General features: G+C 46.5%; 1 protein-coding gene and 1 pseudogene across 1 annotated transcript in view; both read right to left on the bottom strand.

Annotated features, from left to right (window-relative positions):
• Positions 1–25,134, bottom strand: part of LOC126456927 (uncharacterized) — a 229,173-nt gene that overhangs the window by 198,746 nt on the left and 5,293 nt on the right. The window lies entirely within an intron of this gene.
• LOC126459645 (5S ribosomal RNA) lies at positions 24,705–24,822 on the bottom strand (annotated as a pseudogene).

Below are 25,134 nucleotides of genomic sequence, written 5' to 3'. Positions count from 1 at the left end.
GTACTGGTTTTCATTAATTTACGTTTTTCCACATTTAGAGAAAGCTGCGATTTATCATACCATACAGAAATTCCATCCTAGACATCCTGTACCCTCCTGGAGTAATTCAAGGACGAAACTGTCCCGTACACAACAGCGTCATCAGCAAACATTGGCAGATTGCTGTACACTGTACCCGTGAGGTCGTTTATGTATACAAGGAACATGAGCGGTTCTATCACTCTTTCCTGGGCAGCCCTGGCGACACCTTTGTCTCCGATGAACACTCACCGTCCAAGATAACGTACTGGGTTACATTTCTTAAAGTCTTCTAGCCACTTACATATCTGGGAGCCTATTCCGCACAGACGAAGCTTTGTATGCGCTCTGGAAACGATAGTTCGCAAATTGAAAAACAACTGCTATCACTTAGTAGCGGAAAAGCATCCGGACCAGACGAGATACCCTTAAGATTCTACAGTGATTATGCTAAAGAACTTGCCCCCTTTCTATCAGCAATTTATCGTAGATCGCTGGAAGAACGTAAAGTACCTAGCGACTGGAAGAAAGCGCAGGTCGTTCCCATTTTCAAGAAGGGTCATAAATCAGATGCGAATAATTATAGGCCTATTTCGCTTACGTCAATCTGTTGTAGAATAATGGAACATGTTTTGTGTTCTCGTATTATGACGTTCTTAGATAATACAAATCTCCTTCATCATAACCAACATGGATTCCGCAAACAGAGATCATGTGAAACTCAGTTCGCCCTATTTGCCCAAGAAATTCACAGTGCCGTAGACACTGGCGAGCAGATTGGTGCCGTATTCCTGGACTTCAGGAAGGCATTTGATACGGTTCCGCACTTACGTTTAGTGAAAAAAATACGAGCTTACGGAATATCGGACCAGGTTTGTGATTGGATTCAGGATTTCCTAGAAGAAAGAACACAACATGTCATTCTTAACGGTTCAAAATCTGCAGATGTAGAGGTAATTTCGGGAGTACCGCAAGGAAGCGTGATAGGACCTTTATTGTTTACAATATACATAAATGACTTAGTTGACAACATCGGTAGCTCCGTGAGGCTATTTGCAGATGACACGGTTGTCTACAAGAAAGTAGCAACATCAGAAGACTCGTACGTACTCCAGGAAGACCTGCAGAGGATTAATGCATGGTGCGACAGCTGGCAGCTTTCCCTAAACGTAGATAAATGTAATATAATGCGCATACATAGGGGCAGAAATCCATTCCAGTACGATTATGCCATAGGTGGTAAATCATTGGAAGCGGTAACGACCGTAAAATACTTAGGAGTTACTATCCGGAGCGATCTGAAGTGGAATGATCACATAAAACAAATAGTGGGAAAAGCAGGCGCCAGGTTGAGATTCATAGGAAGAATTCTAAGAAAATGTGACTCATCGACGAAAGAAATAGCTTACAAAACGCTTGTTCGTCCGATTCTTGAGTATTGCTCATCAGTATGGGACCCTTACCAGGTTGGATTAATAGAAGAGATAGACATGATCCAGCGAAAAGCAGCGCGATTCGTCACGGGGACATTTAGTCAGCGCGAGAGCGTTACGGAGATGCTGAACAAGCTCCAGTGGCGGACACTTCAAGAAAGGCGTTACGCAATACGGAGAGGTTTATTATCGAAATTACGAGAGAGCACATTCCGGGAAGAGATGGGCAACATATTACTACCGCCCACATATATCTCGCGTAATGATCACAACGAAAAGATCCGAGAAATTAGAGCAAATACGGAGACTTACAAGCAGTCGTTCTTCCCACGCACAATTCGTGAATGGAACAGGGAAGGGGGGATCAGATAGTGGTACAATAAGTACCCTCCGCCACACACCGTAAGGTGGCTCGCGGAGTATAGATGTAGATGTAGATGTAGTATTACGTTCTTGCTTCTTCCTTCGCATAGACGTTCGTTTTCAACATTGTTCCTGGGACTGCAGATACTAAACTAACACAAAAGGTAATCCGCGCGGCTGTGAAGTGCATCCACGCAACCGCTACATTTCGCAAGTGTTCCCGAGGCGTTTGTTGCGCTTGCGGAGAGAAAAGGCTACGTACGGGCGAAGCTCTTATCGCGAGGTGGGCCATAAATCTGTGCCGTAAGCTACCGCGGTGTTGCGTGGCTTGCGGGCGAGGGCAGCAAACAGTCGCGTTTCTGAGGTTGATAACGTAGCTGCTCTGACGCACTTGCTAGAGGGACCCCCACCTGTAGCGACTCTACATACGGTTACACATAGCGAGAATTTGTGTGCGGCATCAAGAAAAGTACGCAGCGGCCTCTCGCAGCCGCAAGAATCGGGACTTAGATCTTCGCCAGGCCACATTGGTTTACGTTTTCTATACTTACGGCACATTACCAGAGGCGTAATACTGCAAATGTCAACAAAAACACAATATTGAGAAAACAGTTTTTTGTAAGGGGTACTGCACAACTTTAATATACTTAAAGGCCACCATCAAGAAATCACGGAAAGCAGCATTTATGTGCATTTTTTTGTCTACATCTTCAGATCATCGATGCAATTACTTGAGATGAACCATTTCACCACCATTGGGCGAATGTGTCCCACGATAGGTTATCAGAGAACTAGTGGGAATTTGGTGCATGTTAATACTATAATGCAGTGTCCCACTGGTAATGGGAAGCCAGCTGAAGTTTTGGAGAATTCGTATGATTACAGACTGCACCTAAAGGTTTCAAGTTTCATTATTAACCCTCTGCTTCCTAGATGTCTCGCAATAAACATTAATTTTTCTTATCCCACTTGCACAGTAAATGTTTGCATTGCGAAAAAAGACACTATTGTCAAAAGACAGAAAGCTGCTAGACGCCCAAGGACTGCGTAAAAAATCTACGGTGATTGTTCGAAACCATCTGCCAACTGAAGGTGAAACAAGAAGAAGGTGCGTAAGGTGTTCTAAGGGGAAGAGGGAAATTATAACAAGGACCTTACATAGCATATGTTAAATTACTTCGTGCAAAAACTGTTTCACGCTTATCGTAACTACGAGGATCGATGTGTCTTTCACAGGAGACTCTCGAATTTACATGTAGTGATCTACCGAAATGTCACGTATTTGTGAACATAAGTATAGTCCAAATGCTTTTCTGAAAATATATATCATAAATGGAAAGACGTGATTATTTATGTCATTGCCACTGTGACATATATACTATGTGATCAAAAGCATCCGGACACCCCCAAAAACATACATTTTCATATTAGGTGCATTGTCCTGCCACCTACTGCTAGGTGCTCCATTTCAGCGACCTCAGTAGTCGGTAGACATCGTGAGAGAGCAGAATGGCCGGCCTCTGTGGCCGAGCAGTTCTAGGCGCTTCAGTCTGGAACCGCGCGACCGCTACTGCCGCAGGTTCGAATCCTGCCTCGGGCATGGACGTGTGTGATGTCCTTAGGTTAGTTAGGTTTAAGTAGTTCTAAGATCTAGGGGACTGATGACCTCAGATGTTAAGTCCCATAGTGCTCAGAGCCATCTGAACCATTTAGAGCAGAATGGGGCGCTCAGCGGAACTCACGGACTTCGAACGTGGACAGGTGATTGGGTGTCACATGTGCCATACGTCTCTACGCTAGATTTCCACACTCCTAAACATCCCTACGTCCACTGTTTCCGATGTGACAGTGAAGTGAAAACGTGAAGGGACACGTGCAAGACAAAAGCGTACACGCCAACCTCGTCTGTTGACTGACAGAGATCGTCGACAATTGAAGAGGGTCGTAATGCGTAATAGGCAGACATCTATCCAGACCATCACACTGGAATTACAAACTGCATCAGGATCCATTGCAAGTAGCATGTCCCGGGTTCGATTCCCGGCGGGGTCAGGGATTTTCTCAGCCTCGTGGTGACTGGGTGTTGTGTGATGTCCTTAGGTTAGTTAGGTTTAAGTAGTTCTAAGTTCTAGGGGACTGATGACCATAGATGTTAAGTCCCACAGTGCTCAGAGCCATTTGAACCAATTAGCATGACCGTTAGGCAGGAGATGAGGAAACTTGGATTTCATGATTGAGCGGCTGCTCATAAGCCACACATCAAGACGGTAAATGCCAAACGACGCCTCGCTTGGTGTAAGGAATGTAAGCATTGAACGATTGAACAGTGGAGAAACGTTGTGTGGAGTGACGAATCGCGGTACACAGTGTGGCGATCCGATGGCAGGGTGTGGGTATGGCGAATGTCCGGTTAACGTCATCTGTCAGCGTGTGTAGTGCCAATATAAAATTCGGAGGCGGTGGTGTTGTGGTGCGGTCATGTTTATCATAGAGGGGGCTTGCACCCTTTATTGTTTTGCGTGGCACTATCACAGCACAGGCCATCATCGATGTTTTAAGCACCTTCTTGCTTCCCACTGTTGAAGAGCAATTCGGGGATGGCGATTGCATCTTTCAACACGGTCGAGCACCTATTAATAATGGACGGCCTGTGGTGGAGTGGTTACACTACAATAATGGACTGGCCTGCACAGAGTCCTGACCTAAATCTTATAGAATACCTTTGGCATGTTTTGGAACGCCGACTTCGTGCCAGGCCTCACACACCGACATCGATGCCTCTTCTCAGCGCAGCACTCCGTGAAGAATGGGCTGCCATTCCCCAAGAAACCTTCCAGCACCTGACTGAACGTGTGCTTTCGAGAGTGGAAGCTGTCAGCAGGGCTAAGGGTGGGCGAACACCATATTGAATTCCAGCATTACGGATGGAGGGTGCCACGAACTTGTAAGTCATTTTCAACCAGGTGTGCGTATACTTTTGATCACATAGTGTAGGTCGTACGACAAATTATAAGGGGCTGTCAAATGAAAGCGATATAGATCAGAAAAACGTAGGTCAGCTGTTTGCTATTTCAAAACTAATCACCGTGACTGATAATACATTTATCCGACTGTGAGAGAAGATGGTCAGTGCCTTAACCCTGCTGTTCTGTTCACTTTTACTTGACATATATACTGTTCGGGTCAATATGACCCGACATATCAAAATGCTTTAGAAACATAAATTTTGGTACAGTTTTAGCTATCGACATTGTTGTTCTATTCCAGTACCTTGTTAGTAATAATAATAATAATAATAATAATAATAATAATGGTAATAATAATAATAATAACAATGCATACAACTTTATTGAGGGATATTTTTCATTTAAATATGCACATAAATTTGAAACAACAGACAGTTTCCATTACAGGCATTCAACTTAGAAAGCACTACAGTTTTTCCATACTTCTATTCTTATTGTTGACAGTTTAGACGTAAGTATTGACATTTTCTAACAACAGACAGTTGTCATTACAGATATTCATCTTAGAGCACACTACAGTACAGAACACACTACAGTTTTTTTATTACATTCCAACATAGAAAGCACTACAACTTTAGAATCCTCTCTTCTTACTGATTGTAGTTTAGGCACAAGTATTCACATAAATTTGAAACAACAGAATTTTCAATACAATCATCTTATAAAATACTACAGTTCTTTTCTTACTGCTTGCACTGTGGACACAAGTAGGTTACATGTTTCTTGCAAATATGTTTACTACATTTTCCACACACCATGTTTGTTTTATTGTCATTACTTGATGGACAGAACTTACAGCGTGCACGTTTTGTAGATTTTCTTGTTGTTACCGATTCTGACACACCACCCACATCATTCGGGTTTTGGATGCTTGTGACCATTCTCAAAGAATCTTCTGTTCTTGGGAAATGCGTTCTTGATGCAATATGTTCTTTTATCAGTGACTTTCCAAGTTCCTCCAAGAATATTCTCCTTCTAGTCAATTTGCTTGCATTCCAATTAGGGTCAACCGAAATCCACAAAACGTATGCATTATAAGCAGAAACATCAAGAATATTGTAGAAAACTATCATTGGCCACCTATTACTTTTTCGTTTGCATGTATATGTACCTAATAACTGATCAAGCGTGTCTACAGCACCTTTGGTTGAATTATAGTCCAAAATCATTTTTGGCTTCTTATCAGCCCTGTCACTGATTTCCGCATCATGGTGGAGAGTGCTCATAAGTACAACATTCTTGTGTCTCTTAGGAATATAATTAACCACAGTAGTGTCATTTGTGAAGTAAAATGAAGAGCTGTGTACCTCCTTGTTGGTCATTTTGTGTGGAAGCTCCGGCTTATTTTTCCGTATAGTTCCCAACATAGTCAATTTCCTTTTCAGAAGCAGCTGCCCCAAATTGTACGACGTAAAAAAGTTGTCACACGTGATATTCTGACCACGTAACTCAGAAGTGAGATCAGATACCACCCTCATTCCCTGATTTCTTTCTGGTGCCGCTCCACTCACCTTTCCTGTATAAATTTGGGCTTTCAGTACGTATGAAGTTTTGCTGTCACACATGGTCCATATTTTGATCCCATATTTTGCCGGTTTACTTGGGATATACTGCTTGAATGGACAGCGACCTCTAAATGCTACTAACTGCTCGTCAACAGTAACATTTTCTCCTGGATTATACAGTTTAGGAAGGACCTCTACCCACTTCTCCCAAATACTACGAATTGCGGCAAGTTTGTCAGTACGTCGTCTTTCCTCTCTAGTAGATTTCTTGTCAAATCGCAGGACACGTGATATCTTACAGAATGTTTCATGAGACATGGTTGCTCGAAATATGTTTCGCCCAGTATCTTTATCCCACAAACTTTTTGTAGACTCCCCATGAGATCGATATACACCCGCTAGGAGTAAGAGTCCTAAGTATGCATGGAAAACAGAACCATCAATATCTGTCCACTGTTCACCATAAACTCGCTGCCCTTCAATATTTGTCATCTCTATTATTTCATTTTGAAGCGCTGTGTGAAATACTGCTTCAAATGAACATTTTACATCAGATATTCTGCTGACTGCATACCTGGTAACTCCTGGGGTACTCTTGATGATGTTCGAAGCTGGTAGGCGACCATGTTGTGCTGGTGGATGCAACTGCCATTCTATATTCCCATTTTTAGAAAGAAAAGTCTCTACACTATTTTGTATGGGCTGTGGACTGTCGTAACTGTCATCGGAACACTCGCTTTCAGATGCATTGCTGATGTGATCTTCAAACTCAGAAAGTGATCCTTCATCTGGTGAGGCATTTACTATTTCTTCCAACTCACGATCATTCAATGGTCTCATCGCCATGGTGTCACAAGTCAAACTGGGCAGAAACAAAGCATTCCAATTATTGAGAACTGCCAATTATTATTTCCTGGGGAAAGCAACAAACAAGCCCATTGTTGTGAACGCATGGAGCTTTAGGTGATTGTTGAGAGTAAGTTGGAATGATGCAGTCACTATTCCCACACAACACAACAAAAATAATTTTCGCCATTTCCAGATTTTAGAAATAAATACGAGTTACACTAAACATATTTGTGTCGGGTCATTATGACCCGAACATTACATATGCAACTATTACAGTTGAAGCCCAAACTTCTTAAACTTTTTTAAAACCTTTTAAAACACATGCTGCTCATCCATTTTCAGACAAAGTCACAAAGTTTCATAAATATATATTGGTATTTACATAATGTAAAATAACGTTCATATTCGTTTCGGGTCATATAGACCCGAACAGAACAGCAGGGTTAAAAGAAAATTGTTTGTGGTTGCTGCGAAACCGTCATTGTACCCAAGCGTGCACCTCTTCAACCGAAGCGAATCGTCAGCCACTATAATTTTTCTTCATGCCTCCAAAAATATGAAATCCGCATTGGGAGACCGTATGAGGTGTGTGTAAGGGCTTCCACGCGAAACTTCTGCAGCGTATTGGAAAATAAGTTGGTAACATGCTGGCGGGCAAATGGTTGCTAGGTTGTTTCTACTACGCTATACAAGTTTTGCTGAGATGCCTTTACACATGCTCCATACAGTACCGATTTCTTCTCATGCTATTTCCATATTTTTGGAGCCGTGAAGAAAGACATTCGTGGCCAAAACGTTTTTGCATGAAGCCATTGACCATCTTCTCTCACAGTGGGATAAGTGGACTAACAATTATGGGGATCACTTTTGAAATAATAAACTGCTGAATTACTTTCTCAGATTTTTTTCGTTTTCGTTTGTCTGCCCCCTTTCCCCGTGGGACACATACGGTGTTATCAGTAAGAACCTCTGGGGATTTGAAAGACGGTTACATGACAACTACCAGACACAAATATGACGCGTTTCAGTGGACAGAAAATCTCCCCAAGTTTTGGTTTGTAATACGTGGCGTGCCGTAGTTTGTCGCACTGAAAAACGTTGTCCAGTCACATTACTGTGACTCCAGAATGAGATTTTCACTCTGCAGCGGAGTGTGCGCTGATATGAAAGTTCCTGACAGATTAAAACTGTGTAACGGACCGAGACTGTGTACCAGGAAGTTTCATATCAGCGCACACTCCGCTGCAGAGTGAAAATCTCATTCTGGAAATATCCCCCAGGCTGTGGCTAAGCCATGTCTCCGCAATATCCTTTCTTTCAGGAGTGCTAGTTCTGCAAGGTTCGCAGGAGAGCTTCTGGAAAGTTTGGAAGGTAGGAGATGAGGTACTGGCAGAAGTAAAACTGTGAAGACGGGGCGTGAGTCGTGCTTGGGTAGCTCAGTTTGTAGAGGACTTGCTCGCGATAGACAAAGGTCCCGAGTTCGAGTCTCGGTCCAGCACACAGTTTTAATCTGCCAGGAAGTTTCATTACTGTGACTACCGCCTGTGTTCGACGTCAACGTGCAGTAACCAGTCATAGACGGCAGGTGGCAGCACTAGCATTTAGGTTATATCAAGCACGTTGGGGAGGGGGAGGGGGGGACGTGGAAAACAGTGCATTCGTTGTCATAAAGCGGAAATGAAATGAAATGTCGTGTGGCTAAGGCCTCCCGTCGGGTAGACCGTTCGCCTGGTGCAGGTCTTTTGAGTTAACACCACTTCGGCGACCTGCGCGTCGATAGGGATGAAATAATGATGATTAGGACAACACAACACCCAGTCCCTGAGCGGAGAAAATCTCCGACCCAGCCGGGAATCGAACCCGGGCCCTTAGGATTGACAGTCTGTCACGCTGACCACTCCGCTACCTTTTTTTTTTTTTTTTTTTTTTTTTTTTTTTTTTTTTTTTTTTTTTTTTTTTTTTTTTTTAATTATAAGAGTGTTCAGATATGGGTAGGTGGAGACAAGGCGGGCAGGGGTCGAAACCCGAGGCCTGGCCGCGATGTCTCCCCCCTCCCGTCCCTGAATCACTCCCTCAAAGTAGCTTTTTTTACCAGGAAAAGGGTAAAAGAAAAAAAGATCTTTATTGGTACAAACTTAAATACAACAGAAATGCCATCCTTCCGGCGAAAATATCACGAGACAATATACTCGTACAAGGCGAGGAATTTTTTTTTTTTTTTTTTTTTTTTTTTTTATGAAGATGGTGTAGGGAAAAAAAGAATAATAAGTCTGATGTAATCTAAGAGGTGTGAAGCAATATACAGTGGAGTGAGGGAAAGACCAGTGTTGTCTGGGGTAGTGCATTAAAGAAAGGAGGTGCGTGTCCATGCGCCTATTCCACTGTGGGTTACAATGTAGAAAGTAGCGCGGGGAGTCTCAGATGTCAGCAGGGGAGGCGGGAGTGCTGTCGGCGTGTGGCACCATCCAACTGAGCGGGGGTGAAGTAAAGATCGCGTGTAGGTAATTGGCGAAGAAGGCGCGGTAGCGCGGTTGCTGTTCGACTTCACTGTGGGCGGTTTGTAAGTACTGCCAGAAATCAAGGCGTGATTTGTCGCCACCATTATACATGTAGGTGATCGTCCATCCCTTGACCCATACAATCGCATGATTTTTGGAGGCGGGGAAATAAGTATTCTCAGGATGGATAAAAGTCCGTGGGTCAATCGAGTCCGGCGGAACGCGGAGGTAACAGGCAACGAACTGTCGGGCAAGTTTCCAGACGTCACTGGTGGCAGTACAAGTCAGTTGATGGACATCGTCATCCACGAGGTGGCAAATGGAACAAAGTGGAGAGTCCCGTAGTCCGATGGCGTGAAGGCGATGATTTGTGGCGAATTTTTCATTTGCGACTTGGTACCATGTTGCCCGGACGTTGGAGGGAAGAAAAGGCTGGTGGATGTGACGCCAAACCGTTGGCCACCGCGTGGACGGATGTCTCAGTTCGATATTGTTGCTGGATATGGAACGAAGGAGAGGGGTATAAAAATCTTTAGGTCGAGGAGAACGCGTGGTCGGTAAGTGTGTGTGAGCATAACTGAAGTCGACGATGAAATCAGAAATGTGCGCCAGATGGTGCTTGATGTGTCCGACTGGTACTGGTGGTGTTATGGTCGCGGGCACAAGAATTTCCAGCAAGCTGCGCGTAAGGGAGGTGCCCCCGTGCCACTGCTTGTGCATGGTGGACATGTACAAGGACGCCGCTCGGAGTCGCACATTGACAAGGCCGAGGCCTCCTGCTCGCGGAGGAAGGGTGAGCGTGTCGCAGCGGACCTTAAAGATCGTACCGGCTGTAAGGAAGTATCCGAGGGCAGCCTGGAGGCTGCGTCCAATAGTTGATGGCAGCGGGAGGACCTGTGCGATGTGGACCATTCTGGCCGCCACATGTTGATTGAGGTATTGGACACGTTGTAAAGAATCGAGTCGTCGGAGAAGATTTTGTCGCACCGTCGTGCGGATAGTTTGGAGTGCACGCCGAAAATTGATGGCAGCGGAGCGGCGCACGGTGGAGGTGAAAATGATACCAAGATATCGTAGTTGTTGTACACACGGGAGAGGTGCTAAGTCTTCGTGTGAGAGGCCGCGTCCAATGGGCATCGCCGCGGATTTAGCCACATTCATGTTACTGCCCGCTGCAGTGCCGTACGATGATATCAAATCAAGTACCGTGTGTGTTTCACTCCGTGAGCGGATCAAGAGGAGGAGGTCGTCCGCATACGCACGACATCGAAAACTGTGCAAAGTGAGACCAGAAAGGTGGCTCGTCAGACTCCCGATGAGTGGCTCCAGGCTTATGGCATACAGTAGGGTCGAAAGTGGGCAGCCTTGCCGTACGGAACGCCGGATCGCCACTGGTCCCGCCACACGGCCGTTAACCTGAATCAGAGATTCGGCGGTGCCGTACAGGCGCCGGATCACGTCGATGAAGGCTGGTGGAAAACCCATGCGGTTCATCACTGAGAACAGAAAAAGATGCCGCAATTTGTCGAATGCGCTGTCAAAATCAATGGCAACCACTGCGGCGCGGAGTCTGCACGCCGCTGCCAGTGCAATTAAATCGCGACATTCTCCTGTGGCCGTTTGTATATTAACTGAGCCGCCCGGAGTTGTCTGTTCCGGGGATAGAATGCTAGGCAGGATCTTGCGGCATCGCGTTGCCAGTAGGCGTGTAAAAATTTTACAGTCTGCGTTAAGCAGAGTCAGGGGACGGTAATGTGCTGTCGTCACACCTGGTGTCGGTTTGTGGATGGGTATAATAATTCCCGTGACGAAGGACGGCGGTACGGCGTTCCCTATCGTCAGCAGTTCATGAAACATCGTTGTCCACCGTGATGCCATTAGTGTGAAGAAAGCGCGATAAAATTCTATCGGCAATCCGTCGACACCAGGTGACTTATTCAGAGCACCTTTTTTGATTGCATCGTGGATTTCGTCTCGCGTAATGGGCTCCAGCAGCTCGTCCGCTTCGTCGCTGGTGAGGGTGCGAGTTACGTGTGGTAACACAGACTCCTCAGCGTGGTTGTTGGTAGTCTCCTCCTGGTACATTGTGCGGTAGTGGTCGACAAAGGCACTGACGATTTCGGCCTGGCAAGTGACGTGCTGGCCGCGACAGGTGGTGATCTCGGTGATGAGTTGTCGTCGTCGATGTTTCCTATCGGAGGCGATATGATGCATAGTCGGATGTTCTTGTTCCGCCGAATCTTGACGTCGGGTTCGCACCATAGCCCCCTGCAGTCTACGGCGTGTCAAAGTTACAATTTGCGCCTTAATCCTGCTGCGTTCCCTCTGGGTGTCCGGGGTGGGCGGTTGGGCGTCCAGGTCGCGGAGAACGGCGTAGAAATAGTCGGTAGTGTGCCGGCGCCACATAGCAACTTCCTTTCCATACTGAATCAAAGTACGTCGAATGGCAGGTTTGGCACATTCTAGCCACCAGGTCAAGGTCGTGCAGTATTTAGGTAAGCGACGTTCACAGGTGGCCCATGTCTCGGAAAACACGTTGAAGACATTCGGGATCATGAAGATGGGAGGTGTTTAGCTTCCACGGTGCACGACTACGCCAGACCACTTGCTTGGGGAAGAGAATGTTGCAGATGTAGGCACAGTGGTCCGAAAAGGCCAGGGGCCAAAGTTCTGCACCTTGGACTGCAGGTGTGAGTTCCCGAGAGACGTAAATTCTATCAAGGCGGCTCGCGGAGTGACTCGTCTGGTAAGTATGTCCAGGCGCGTCGCCGTGCCGAACTTCCCAAGTGTCGCGGAGCAACAGATCTCGGACGACAAGACGCAGTTCTTGACAGGTGTTGTAGTGGGGCACTTGATCTTTAGGGTTCAAGACACAATTAAAATCACCCCCAAGCAAGTAATGGTCGCAGCGTCCAAGAAACAAAGGAGCGATTTCTTCTGAATAGAAGAGGGCCCTGTCGCGTCTGCGGGTGGAGCCTGACGGAGCGTAAATGTTGATGATACGCGTCCCCATGACGGTGACGGCCATGCCTCTGGCAGATGGAAGGTATGTGATATCGGCCACTGGAATGCTTTCTCTGGCGTAGATGGCTACGCCGCGTCCCAGGTGGTCACCAGGAGAAGGATAAGTGTTATATCCCGCGACGTCTGGTAGTGTGGCCAGGTGTACTTCCTGTAGTAGTGCGATATCAACGTCCGACGCCCATATCATCTCTCGCAGCAGTTGAAGTTTCACGGGTGAGCTAATGGTGTTAGTGTTGATCGTCGCTATTCGGTAGGTTTGGAGCCGTAACCCGCCGTGGAGGGGAACTCCACCGGCGGAGGATGAAGAGGGACGAGGCAACGGTGAGTCGTGCCGTACGCCACCTGACGGCATTATCAGCGGCGTAACGATGCTTCCGTCTGGGGTAACTCTGTACCCAGCGTGTGGTCCGGCTCCTCATCGACGTCCTCACTCCACACCATTGAAGGCGTTGTCGTTGTGATGGTCGTACGTTCCACTTCGGTCGTAGGGGCAGAGGACGTCTCGGCGGCAGTCGCATCTGTGGAGTCCATTGGTTCATGAGCACCTGAGCGAGCCAGTAGAGTAGGCATCGACGTATCCACAGTCGGCGTCATGTTGTCGTCATTCATATCGTCGTGTAGGTTCTCCGAGGCCTCGTCGGGTCGGACGGCCTCTGGAGCATCGGGGGGTGGTGATCCGTCTCGTTCCGAGACCGTACGGCGCCTCCTCTTGCGCCTCTTAGGTGAACGTTGTTTGCGGGTGCGTCCCTCCGTGTCGGAAGACGGGAGGGAGTCGCGTCGCTCTGAGAGGAAGGCCGTCGCGGGAACGTCAAATGAAGGGGCGTCCATATGTTCAGGCGGATGGGTGTCGGAAGTCGTCGCTGTTGGTAGTGGCGCCGGAGTAGCGTCAGGCTTTGAGCGCGACGCGTCGGCCCCAGCGGTATCCGTAGCAGCTGGAAGGGTCACCGGTGCATGGTCCGATCGGCGGCGGCCGGTGGGAGGAGAACAGAGCGCCGATGCGTAGGTGATCGGTAAAACCGTCGTCGGAGCCGTAGGTGCCACGGTAGCGGCTGGCAATTGGGTGATTCGTCGCTGAAGACACTCAGATCCGAGGTGGCCTTCTTTGCCGCACCCGGAACTGGTCTTGGGTTGGCCGTCGTATATGACAACCGCGCGGCACCCGCTAATTTGCAGGTAAGATGGCACGTGGCGATGGAGGTCGATGGTGATCTGCCGTACACCGTTAAGAACAGGGTACGTTTGGAATTGCGCCCAGCGTTCGGCAGTGTGGCCATGTACAGTGCCATAGGGGCGGAAAGCCGCGATAACGTCTTCCGCTGGAAGCTCGAACGGGAGTTCGAAAACTCGTATGGTGCGCATTCCTAAGCCGGCATGGTCGACAGTGACCGCTCCGACATTGCCGTCGGCGTGGCAAAAGCGTAATCCATGGTTGGTGTCACGAAGTATTCTTTCACATACCGCGTCATTGACGACTTTGACGTACACAGTACTGCTTAATATGGACAAATGGATGCCCAAGATGTCAGAAGCTGGGATCTTAGCAACGTCGCGTAGGAAGCGTTCCACTTCCAAGGCCTTTGGTCGTGCGTAGTCGTTGCAGAAGTTGAAACGTAAAGTTGATTTTCGAAAACGGTTGGCCATGATTCTAGTGTACGTAAGCGACACGTAAGTGACGGCCGCTAAAATGTAAACAACAGCGAGCGCGCGCGCTCCGCAGGCGGAAATAACAACACGTCCGCACTGCACGGCGGCGAAAGCCGGACGCTACCGGGGGCGGACGTCATAAAGCGGAAACGGAGCGGTTTACCTGACGTCCAAAGGACGTGATCATTCGCTTTCGGCCAAGGGTAAAAGATTCCCGAAACAGAGAAGTCTGTAAACTGTTCGCGTGCCGCCGTGGTTAAGGTATACCGTTCATGCCAAAATTGCGCTTTCCAGAACTGTCACCTAGGCAACTGAGGCATACCACAGGCCACAGATGACAGGGGTGAACGATGGCTGCGGGGATGTATCCGGCCGAATAAACGTGCAACTGTAGAGCAACCGAGTGCCCAGATAAACCAAGGGGCTACCAACAGTATCTCCTCAACGACCGTTCAGCGAACATTGCTAGATATGGGCCTCAGCAGCAGGTGCCTGGTTCCCGCAAACATGCTGACTGCCGTTCATTGGCGACGAAGGCTGGAGTGTGCACTTCACTATCGCAAGTAGACGTCCACTGAGTGTGGACAGGTGGCCTTTTCAGATGGATCACGTTGTACGCTCCATCGGACGGATGGCCATTGCCATGTCAAGCATGAAATGTCTGAAAGAGACGCCCTGCAACAAGGCTGAAGAGTCCAGGTTGGATTATGGACCATTGTGCTCTGGTGAAAGGTTTCGTAGTATTCCCTGGGTGACTTCAGCATTGTGGAAGGCACAACGGATCAACATAAGTATGCATCTATTCTTTGGGACCACGTCTACCGTTTGCTTTTCCTCGGCACGATGGCATCTACCAGCAGGACAATGCAACGTATCACAGAGCTTGCAAGGTACGTTGGTGGTTCAGAGAGTACCATGATGAGTTTACTGTACTCCCCCGGCCGCCAAACTCTCCGGATTTAAACGCAATAGACAATCTGTGGGACCACCTCGATAGGGTTGTTCTCGCCATGGATCCTCAAGCGAGAAATGTAGCGCAGCTGGCGACGACACTGAAGTCATCACCGTCCCACATCCCTGTTGGTGTCTTCCAGAACGTCATTGACTCTGTTGCTGCATATCTCCTAGGGCTCTGCGCTGTAAACGGTGGTTATTCAGGTTTAATGTGACTCAGGTTTAATGTGACTGGAGAGTATAGAACGTCCCTGCAGATAGAAAACCAGTGAACAGAGTTGCGAAGCGGGCTGCAGTTGCGCCTTCCTGGGTAATTCGTGCCAATGAATTGCACGCACGTATTGACGTTAGCCTCGTCACAAACGGTGCCTAATTGTAATGTGAGCTAAAAACATAGAAAGATGTTCTCTCCACTGATGTGTGTCATTTGTCGTGAGGCTTTTGTGCAGTCATTTATTGAAATCCCAGAGGAGCTTATGAATAGCCCTGTGTGTCCTACACCTGCCCAACATGGAGGGAACATTTTATTCATATTATTACCTCTGACTATGGCAGTAATTAAAATACCCGTACAATAATATCTTTCACTCCGAAAAAATTGGTAATGAAATCGTTAAGAAAGTTGTATTCATTTTTCTATTAGAATAATAGGAACTGTGATATAGTTTTGGTGACACAGTCTGTGGAACAATGCAGTGGACTCACTAACAAAAAAAAAAAAAACAAAAAAAAAACAAGAAAACGGATACGTATAAAAGAATGGACGCACTTGTAAGTGACAGATGCTGCAACTGATAATAATTTAATAATTATGTCCCTTTATCCTAATGTAATGGTATCCGTGACTCGTGACTCGGACGTAGTCGCTTGACCGAAGACGGTTGTGCGGAAATAAATACACATCACAGCAATTTTGGTGTTTTCCAGATGCCATCCTTTAAACAATATCGAGAATGATATTTGCAGGCTACCAGATACGGTCCGTATAAAAATAACCTAGTTTACAAACCTCCAGTTCACAGATTCTAAGACTTTCTCGCTAATTATAATATCTAATTTTTTTTAAAAACTACGACTTAAGCTGTAACTGAGAAGCACTTTCAGTAACAGGTTTCATATCGGGCTCGTCACATTTTGCGACTGGCAGTCCAAACTAAGTTCGCTTTTGTTCGTCCGTGAGGTGTAGAGCGCAGTACAGAAAGGTACCCACGTTCCTTGAATTCTGGAAGACATTGTCTTAACGAAGAAAATATGAGTTTACAGACTATCGGACAATATTTTGACTGGTTTCAGGACGTCCTAGCAGATAGAAAGCATAACGTCGCTCTTAACGGGACGAAATAGACGAATGTAAAACTAGATTCGGAAAGAATGCAAGAAAGTGTTAATGGATCGCTTTTGTTTGTAATGCTCGTAAATATACTACTATTGTCATTAAATTTTGAGACTGACGCCTGGACAGTAGGCATCCACAAGAATCTGGATCTCTCACAAGATGCCACATAACATGGCTTCTGGCCTGAATGCCATGCAGCCACGGCGTACTCTTAAACAGATCAATATCCTCCTTCGAAATAATCGCCGTTAGCTGCTATGCAGGTCTACCGACGTCTGTATAACTACAGGAAGCATCAATGAATTACTTTGGCAGGAGAACTCCGTGCGGCTTTTGTTGTGACAGTCATGACCTCTTCAACCAAATGAAATCTGCTTCTACGTAGTAGTGCGTACGTGGAAGGAAAGAGACAAAAATTGCTTGGTGCGAGATCAGATGAGCAAAGAGGATGTGACAAAACGGTGACATGTGGCCTTGCAAGCTGCTCTTGGTCTAGGGCAGAGTGATGTGCTGGGGCGTTGTCGTGTAGCACCAGCCAAGCGTTTCCATACCACGGCTAAAGACGCTAACGACGAAATGAGTTACATAAACGGCCGACATCTCATTGTAACGGATTTTGTTTACCTTTGTGCCGTCTTTGATGAATTCCATGTGAACAATTCCATCTGAATCAAAAAACAGCTCGAGCGCCACGTGCCACCTTGCCTTTTGACCTGTCTTGTCACGGTTTCTTTCTGTCGTGGCGGTTCTGGAGTTTTCCCGGTGATGGCTTGTCACTTCAGTTGGGGATCGTACGGATACAGCCTGTTTTGGGGATCGTACGGATAAACCCTGTTTCGTCTCCAGTTTTGATCCGGTTAGAAGCGTCTGATCATCGTCAGCACTACTGATCAGGTTTTCACAGCTCGTCATGCGATCATCACATTGGTCTTGCGTCAAGATGCACACTGTGCAGGGTAACACGCGACATGTCTAGGTCATCAGTCAGAATTTTGTAGCAGATACCCCTTCTGCTGCTGCGGGGTTTGTCTACCGGCTGGGGACGGTTTGCACCTACCAGTACTGCAAACTATTCAGTCTTGCGTTCAGTTCGAACCGTTTGTAGCCGACCAGAACACACATCATCCCCCAAAATGTTCCTCGCGAAAATCGTCCAGCGCCACCTAAACATAAGACTGCGACGCACGACGCTGTCACCGTAAACTTTCTGCAGCATTTGAAACGTTTCGGTGGCGGTTTTGCCTAATTTCTGACAGAACTTGATGTTTGCCCGTTGTTCCAACAGTGACATAGTCGATTTCCGATGCAGAAAAATCGTCGTCAGAACAGCAAGAGTAGTTATGCTTACGTGTATGCACTCCACTTTCTCTCGCTGGACGGGACACTAACTGACAAGGTCTCATACCACGGAATCAGCATCGCGCTCTAGTTCACCACACTGTCGCTATGCGCCCACTCTCAGATCTTAATGATTGTACTACGAATATATATGGGGTGGGGAAAACGAAACTGACGGGAAATTATTCACAGTTCGAGCTTTGTTAATGGGCGCCACGGAAGAGCCAAGAAATGGCCACCGTTGACTTCGAGGCAGCGTTGTGCTCGGTTTATCAAACTTAAGACACGCTCTATCTGAGGGATAACATCTATGGCGCTTTTTTTGTTTTTGTTTTCCGCTGTAGCTCTTCCAGTGTGTGACGATTATTTGAGTACACTTGGCTCTTTAATTTATCCAACAGGCAAAAATCACAGACAGAGAGATCAGCAGATCGAGGTGGCCAAGAGATTGCACTGTATGTATTGATCGTCCTCTTCTCAACGAGCATCTCACGCACTCGTAACAAACTTGCCAAGACGGTGTGTGATGTTGCCCCGTCTTGTTGAAAATATCCGTACTGTCGTTCATCTTCTGTGAGCTGACCTGTATATGGATTAAACTGTTTCTGGACATATCAGTTAGCATTAAAAGTTTGGTGAAGGAAACGTGTTATGCGGACAGTGCGCACCAAACTCCAAACCTGGGATCATGCAATGGCTCTCCGAAGTAGACGTGGAGATTTTATGGTGCTGGTTCTGTGAGTTCACGTACGCTCACAGAGTGAACCAGTCCTTGTCTGAAGAAATGAAAAACTGGGGATCCAAAAGTCCTGATTCCTTCGCTTAGAAACCAACAGCAGTACTCAACACGTGAAACCTCGTCTAAACGCTTTAACTCATGCACAACAGTAAATTTGTAACTATACAGGTGCAAGTCCTTTTTGATAACGTTCCTTACATTCCATTCGCACAGACAAAAGGCGTTGAAATTTTATCGGATTATGTTCTGGGTTTTCCTCCATTCTAGGTATGTTTTCTGGGTTCGAAGTGTTTTCAGATACAGTGATGGGGATAAAATCCCAACACCAAGAGATAATTAATGAAGAGTAATGAAATTTAGGGAATACATTTGTTTAGGTAACATAGCAAGCGCGTTGTAAGCGCGAGAAAAGCGATTGCCAATGTGGAATGCTGGTACATTAATAATCGATTTAACATCTAAAATGTTGATTGCAAGCATACAAACGTGCATGCATTGCGTTGTACAGGTACTAGATGTCAATAGGTGGACTGTTGCACTTGGTCGGTCACTACAGGGTTTTGTGTTTCACGCTGAATTTGTCGTTCGATGATATCCCATAAGTGCTCGATTCGAGACAGATCTGGCGACCGAGCAGGCCAAGGCAACACGTCGACACTCTGTAGAGTATTTTAGGTTACAACATTGCTATGTGGGCGACCGGTATCCTATTGGAAAACACGCGCTGGGCTGGTGTTCACGAATGGCAGCACAACAGATCGAATCACCCTACTGACGTACAAAAAAAAAAAAAAAAGGCTCTGAGCACTATGGGACTTAACATCTATGGTCATCAGTCCCCTAGAACTTAGAACTACTTAAACCTAACTAACCTAAGGACAGCACACAACACCCAGCCATCACGAGGCAGAAAAAATCCCTGACCCTGCCGGGAATCAAACCCGGGAACCCGGGCGTGGGAAGCGAGAACGCTACCGCACGACCACGAGATGCGGGCTACACTGACGTACAGATTTGCAGTTAGGGTGCGTGGGATAACCATGAATGTGCTCCTGCTGTCATACGAAATCGCGCCCCATGCCATAACTCCAGGTGTATCCAGTGTGTCTGGGCCGCTGACACGTTGGTTGAATGAGCTCTCGCTTGACACAGCTGAAGACGTAAAAGACGGTGGTTTGGGGTCAATGGAGTGCATGCTACAGGGCGTCTTCGAAGCTGCCCTTGAAGTAACCGACTTGTAACAGTTCGTTGTGTCACTATGGTGCCAGCTGCTGCACGAATTGTTGCTGAAGACGCAATATGATGCACCAGAGCCTTACACCGTTCAGGATGCTCTTCCTTTTCGTGTTTGTCCGGAGCCCAGTCTTCTTGCGACTGTACATTCTTGTTACCACCTCAGCCAGCAATCAAGTACAGTGGCTACGTTCGTGCCAGGTCTCTCTGCAATTCCACAGAAGAAACATCCAGCTTCTCGTAGCCCTGTTACACGATCTCGTTCAAATCAGTGAGGTGCTGATAATGACGTCTTTGCCGCCTTATAGACATTCTTAACTAAGACCAGCTCATTATGTCCAGTATAAAAAATAACGAATACTCACGACAGTTATAGCGTGTATTTAAAGCGAACCTGATTTGCATCCTCATAATAGCGCTACTAGAGCCACTCTTGTGCGACTGGCGCGAAATCTGAATTAACGTCATCTTTCAGAGGTAGAAACACTCCAACAAACTATCGTTTATCTCGCACAACTCCTCCTCGGAATTGAGATTTCCCTTTTTTTTTTGTACTTACGGATTTTATGTCCCACAGAGCCCGTATCGTGTCATTTTGCCCCAAGTTTTAAATTGCAGATTTAGTACACGTTCCCCACGAAATGTGCTTCACGTAACACTCGACAATGAGCACGTGCTGTTTTATTATGAGCACCGTTTCGTGTTGCATTCGGCTGTTCATGAGAAACGTCATATAACGTCACTCCGTAAATGTAATATGAGAGCGGTGTACTGAGGATAGAGCACGCGTGAGATGTGCACCCGCAGACGTGTGACAGCAACCGATTGATGCATCAGTACCACGCTCTTCAGCGTTTTCCGTTGCGGTTAGTTCTCCTATGCATTAGTGTGCCTTCCGCGCCTTTCTTACAAATATTTTGAGGGCCAGTTTCATTTTGCCAACTCTATGCGTAAGTCTAGCCTACTTGCAGTGACATCAAATGTTCAAATGTGTGTGAAATACTATGGGACTTAACTGCCAAGGTCATCAGTCCCTAAGCTTACACGCTACTTAACCTAAATTATCCTAAGGACGAACACACACACCCATGCCCGAGGGAGGACTCGAACCTCCGCCGGGACCAGCCGCACAGTCCATGACTGCAGCGCCTTAGACCGCTCGGCTAATCCCGCGCGGCAGTGACATCACAACACGCGGTAGATGTGCACTACGACCGATAACCATCGCCGAGTGTTTTTTTTTTCTTTTTCTTTTCTTTTTCACGTTGGGGTTCAACTCAGAATGAACAAAGCATAGTAACGACTGGTTATAAGTAAAGTGAAGCTACTCACAGAGGTCAAGTGTGGCCAATAATTATCGTGTGGCAGCGAGACGTGGTAAATATTGTAGTGCTTCATTTCGGAATCGATTTACACAGGAACAAAATTAGTTCCTAATTTACTCATCAGGTGCAAATCTGTCGGTGTGAATGCAAGAAATACATACAGAAGTGTTTACATGTATAGTGGATTAGAAACGAGATGTAGGCAAAGAAGGTCAAACAAGTGAGAAAGACTTGCAAATTATAGATTGCAGCGATCAGTCGTCCTTTTTAATTTTATTGGCAGATCTAGATTTCAGCTAGAAGCTAGCCATTCTCAATGAATACATATTCAATGAACTGTGATGAAGCCCGACCAACAGGCATTACATGCATTGAGCGAAAATAATAATGATATCATTGAGAATCGCTAGCTTCTAGCTGAAATCTAGATCTGCCAATAAAATTTAAAAAGGACGACTAATCGCTGCAATCTATAATTTACAAGTCAATATAACAGTCGCTGAGTGCAACAGCTTTCTGAATGGTAGGTAACCTGATGAAGTGAGAAAGACATAAGGCTAATTAATTATTAAATACCAATTATACGCTTTGTTAATTTTGATCGCCGGAGACGTCGACGAGATGCTGCACAGCGCCAGATTTGCATCTGGTGGGCAAAATAGGAACTAATTTTTTTCCAGCGTACATCGGTTCCGAATAACGCATTACAGTGTCTACAACGTTTTGCTGCAATACGGTAATTACAGCTGACACCGGACCTTCGTGAGTAGTTACTATCCCCCCGGTGGTTGCGCGGAAGACGCTGTAGGGAGTTGCAGTCTGTCCCGCAACTCGTCATCCGTTACGATTTTCCCTTCCTCCTCCTCCTAAGAGCGGCTTCCAGCGCCTCAAATTTTCGGTCTGTGCTCTCACATTACATACTCTGATCCGTGAAGAAGCCATGCAACGCACTGTGCGCTCGTGGCTGTGGGGATTAGATGCGAGAGGGCGGAGGGTTGCGTCAGGTGTCACTTACTAATACGAGAGCACGTGTTGTCGTTAAACTACTGACAAGGGAACCTCCCCATCGCACCCCCCTCAGATTTAGTTATGATTTGGCACAGTGGATAGGCCTTGAAAAACTAAACACAGATCAGTCGAGAAAACAGGAAGACGTTGTGTGGAACTGTGAAAAAATAAGCAAAACATACAAACTGAATAGTCCATGGGCAACATAGGCAACATCAAGGTTGATATGGGCACAGGAGCGCCGTGGTCCTGTGGTTAGCGTGAGCAGCTGCGGAACTAGAGGTCCTTGGTTGAAGTCTGCCCTCGAGCGAAAAGTTTACTTACTACTCGTATATTTTTGCAAAGTTACGATCTGTCCGTTCGTTCATTGACGTCTCTGTTCACTGTAATAAGTTTAGTGTCTGTGTTTTGCGACCGCATCGCAAAACCGTGCGATTAGTAGACGAAAGGACGTGCCTCTCCAATGGGAACCGAAAACATTTGACCCAGGAAAACACCTCTGATATATTCTATACGACACTGGTGACGGCATGTGCGTCACATGACAGGAATATGTTGATGACCCACCTAACTTGCACACATGGCGAATGGGTAAAAAGATTCTTCTACCTTGCCCGATTTAGGTTTTCTTGTGGATGTGAAATCACTCCCAAAAAAGTGATGAAAACATTAGGGTGTGTCACATAAACTGCAACAAATGAATGCAACAGTTTCACAGTCGCACAGTTTTCTCTGTGCTCTGTCAAAACATATGTTTTTAACGTTTTAAAATTTTTCCTTGTATAGACCGTCAAATCCTGCATATGTCCAAGCAAATCTGAACATGTCCTGGAATTTTGGAGAGCGAAATTGATTATGTGTGAGTGCCTGAACTCTGATAATTGTCTGAATATAAAAATTTAAACTTTTCACTCGAGGGAAGACTTGAACCAAGGACCTCTAGTTCCGCGGCTGCTCACGCTAACCACGGGACCACGGCTCTCCTGTGCCCACACCATCCTTGATGTTGCCTATCTTGCCCATGGACTACTCAGTTTGTATATTTTACTTATTTTTTCATAGTTCCACACAACTTCTTCCTGTTTTCTCGATTGATCTGTGTTCAGTTTTTCAAGGCCTATCCACTGTGCCAAATTATAACTAAATCTGAGGGGGATGCGATGGGGAGGTTCCCTTGTGAGATACACATCGGTCAGTCACTACAGGTCGGGCGTGGTCGTCTAATGGGAAGGAACGCCTCCACCGTTTTTATACCAACAAGCATTGCCAGCAGTACACTTGCCTTACAGGAGTTACCCTCAGAATATAGCGAAATGGCCATCACAATTCCTGCCATCAGACTTTAAATCCACTTGGTTGGATGTAATCTATGGGAAGATTCCCACTAGATTGAAGTTACACAATGTCATTCTAACCCCAGACCCTCTTTGCAGGAAGTCTCCGTTACAGGACACGCTCGCTCATAGAGTCATTTGTTTAGAACAAAATGGAATGTGGTCGTGGACAAGAGAGGACTGGCGTTAATAACCAGAATGAGCCCTACCACTAGAAATTTGAAAGTCATTTTTCGGCCGGATTGGCACATGCAAGTATTAATTCAACGATAGGCGTCGACGCTCTTGGAGTGCTAATGGTCTTATCCTGAAGAAAGTCTTTTTTCCCATTTTAAGCTGGTTGAATTTAATTTCAAGAATTAAGATTAAAAAAGAAAAAGAAGAGATGAAGTAAAAGGAAGAAAACCACAGCAGATTGTAATGTAATAAGCTAGCCATAGAAAGCATTTTTGGAGAGGGCGTGCTATTCGGAGAGCTGGGAAGAAAAATAACCGGAAAAGACCTTACCTGGAAACTGAGATGCCGCGCGATCGTTTCCTGATGCAACGACGGACATTTTTCCTGGTTGTGTTGTATTATTTGACGATCTAGTGGCGAGGATCGTGCCCGAAAATAAAAAGGTCGCTTGTTAAAGTCCTGGTCAGACACTGAAATTTTTGTGTCTGTCTTCAACCTCGTCTTCACGTCTCAGTGATGTGAAGATTCGACAGGGACGACATATAGTTCAGACTCAACGTTAAACTGTAGGTCCCCTTTCCCAGGTAGGATTAGTGGGGTAAGCGAAGCGGCGTCCAATCGAAAGACTGGCACCAGCCCGTTGAGCCACAAGGAATTTTATTACTTACTATACAACTCAGGCTTTACGCCAATTGCATATGCACTCCGCCTTCAGGCCACGAGTGGCCTACCGGGACCACCCGACCACTGCGTCATCCTCAAGGGAGGATGCGGAGAGCAGGTGTGTGGGGCCAGCAAACCGCTCTCCCGGTCGTTATGATGGTATTCTTTACCGAAGCCGCTACTATTCGACCGAGTTGCTCCTCAATTAGCATCACGAGGCTGAGTGCACTCCGAAAACGGCAACAGCGCATGGCGGCCCGGATGGTCACCCATCCAAGTGCCGACCACGCCCGACAGCGCTTAACTTCGGTGATCTGACGGGAACCAGTGTATCCACTGCGGCAAGGCCGTTACTCCAATTGCATATGAGAAGATATTATTCGTGAGCAGCGTGGAGTGACGTCGTCTTACTTTTGAAGGGTCTCCGCACCTCGTGCAGCGTACAGCATCAAATGACAACATGACAGGTGCAATCCATCGTACGCCGGAGCGAATGGAAGCGAACACATGCGAACAAACATTTGCAGATGATTCTCCAGTGCTGACTATACCATTCGCTTGTATCTGCGAACAAGCGCTTACACGAGACGGAACGGAAGAGAATACGAATTATCGAGTATAGCCAATGAACACCCCGTTTTGGTTTTTTTGGCGGTGATAATTGGCA

The sequence above is a fragment of the Schistocerca serialis genome, chromosome 2, assembly GCF_023864345.2.
Source record: "Schistocerca serialis cubense isolate TAMUIC-IGC-003099 chromosome 2, iqSchSeri2.2, whole genome shotgun sequence".
Lineage (NCBI taxonomy): Eukaryota > Metazoa > Arthropoda > Insecta > Orthoptera > Acrididae > Schistocerca > Schistocerca serialis.
Note: the sequence above shows the minus strand (reverse complement) of the source record. Positions and strands in the feature narration are given on the sequence as shown.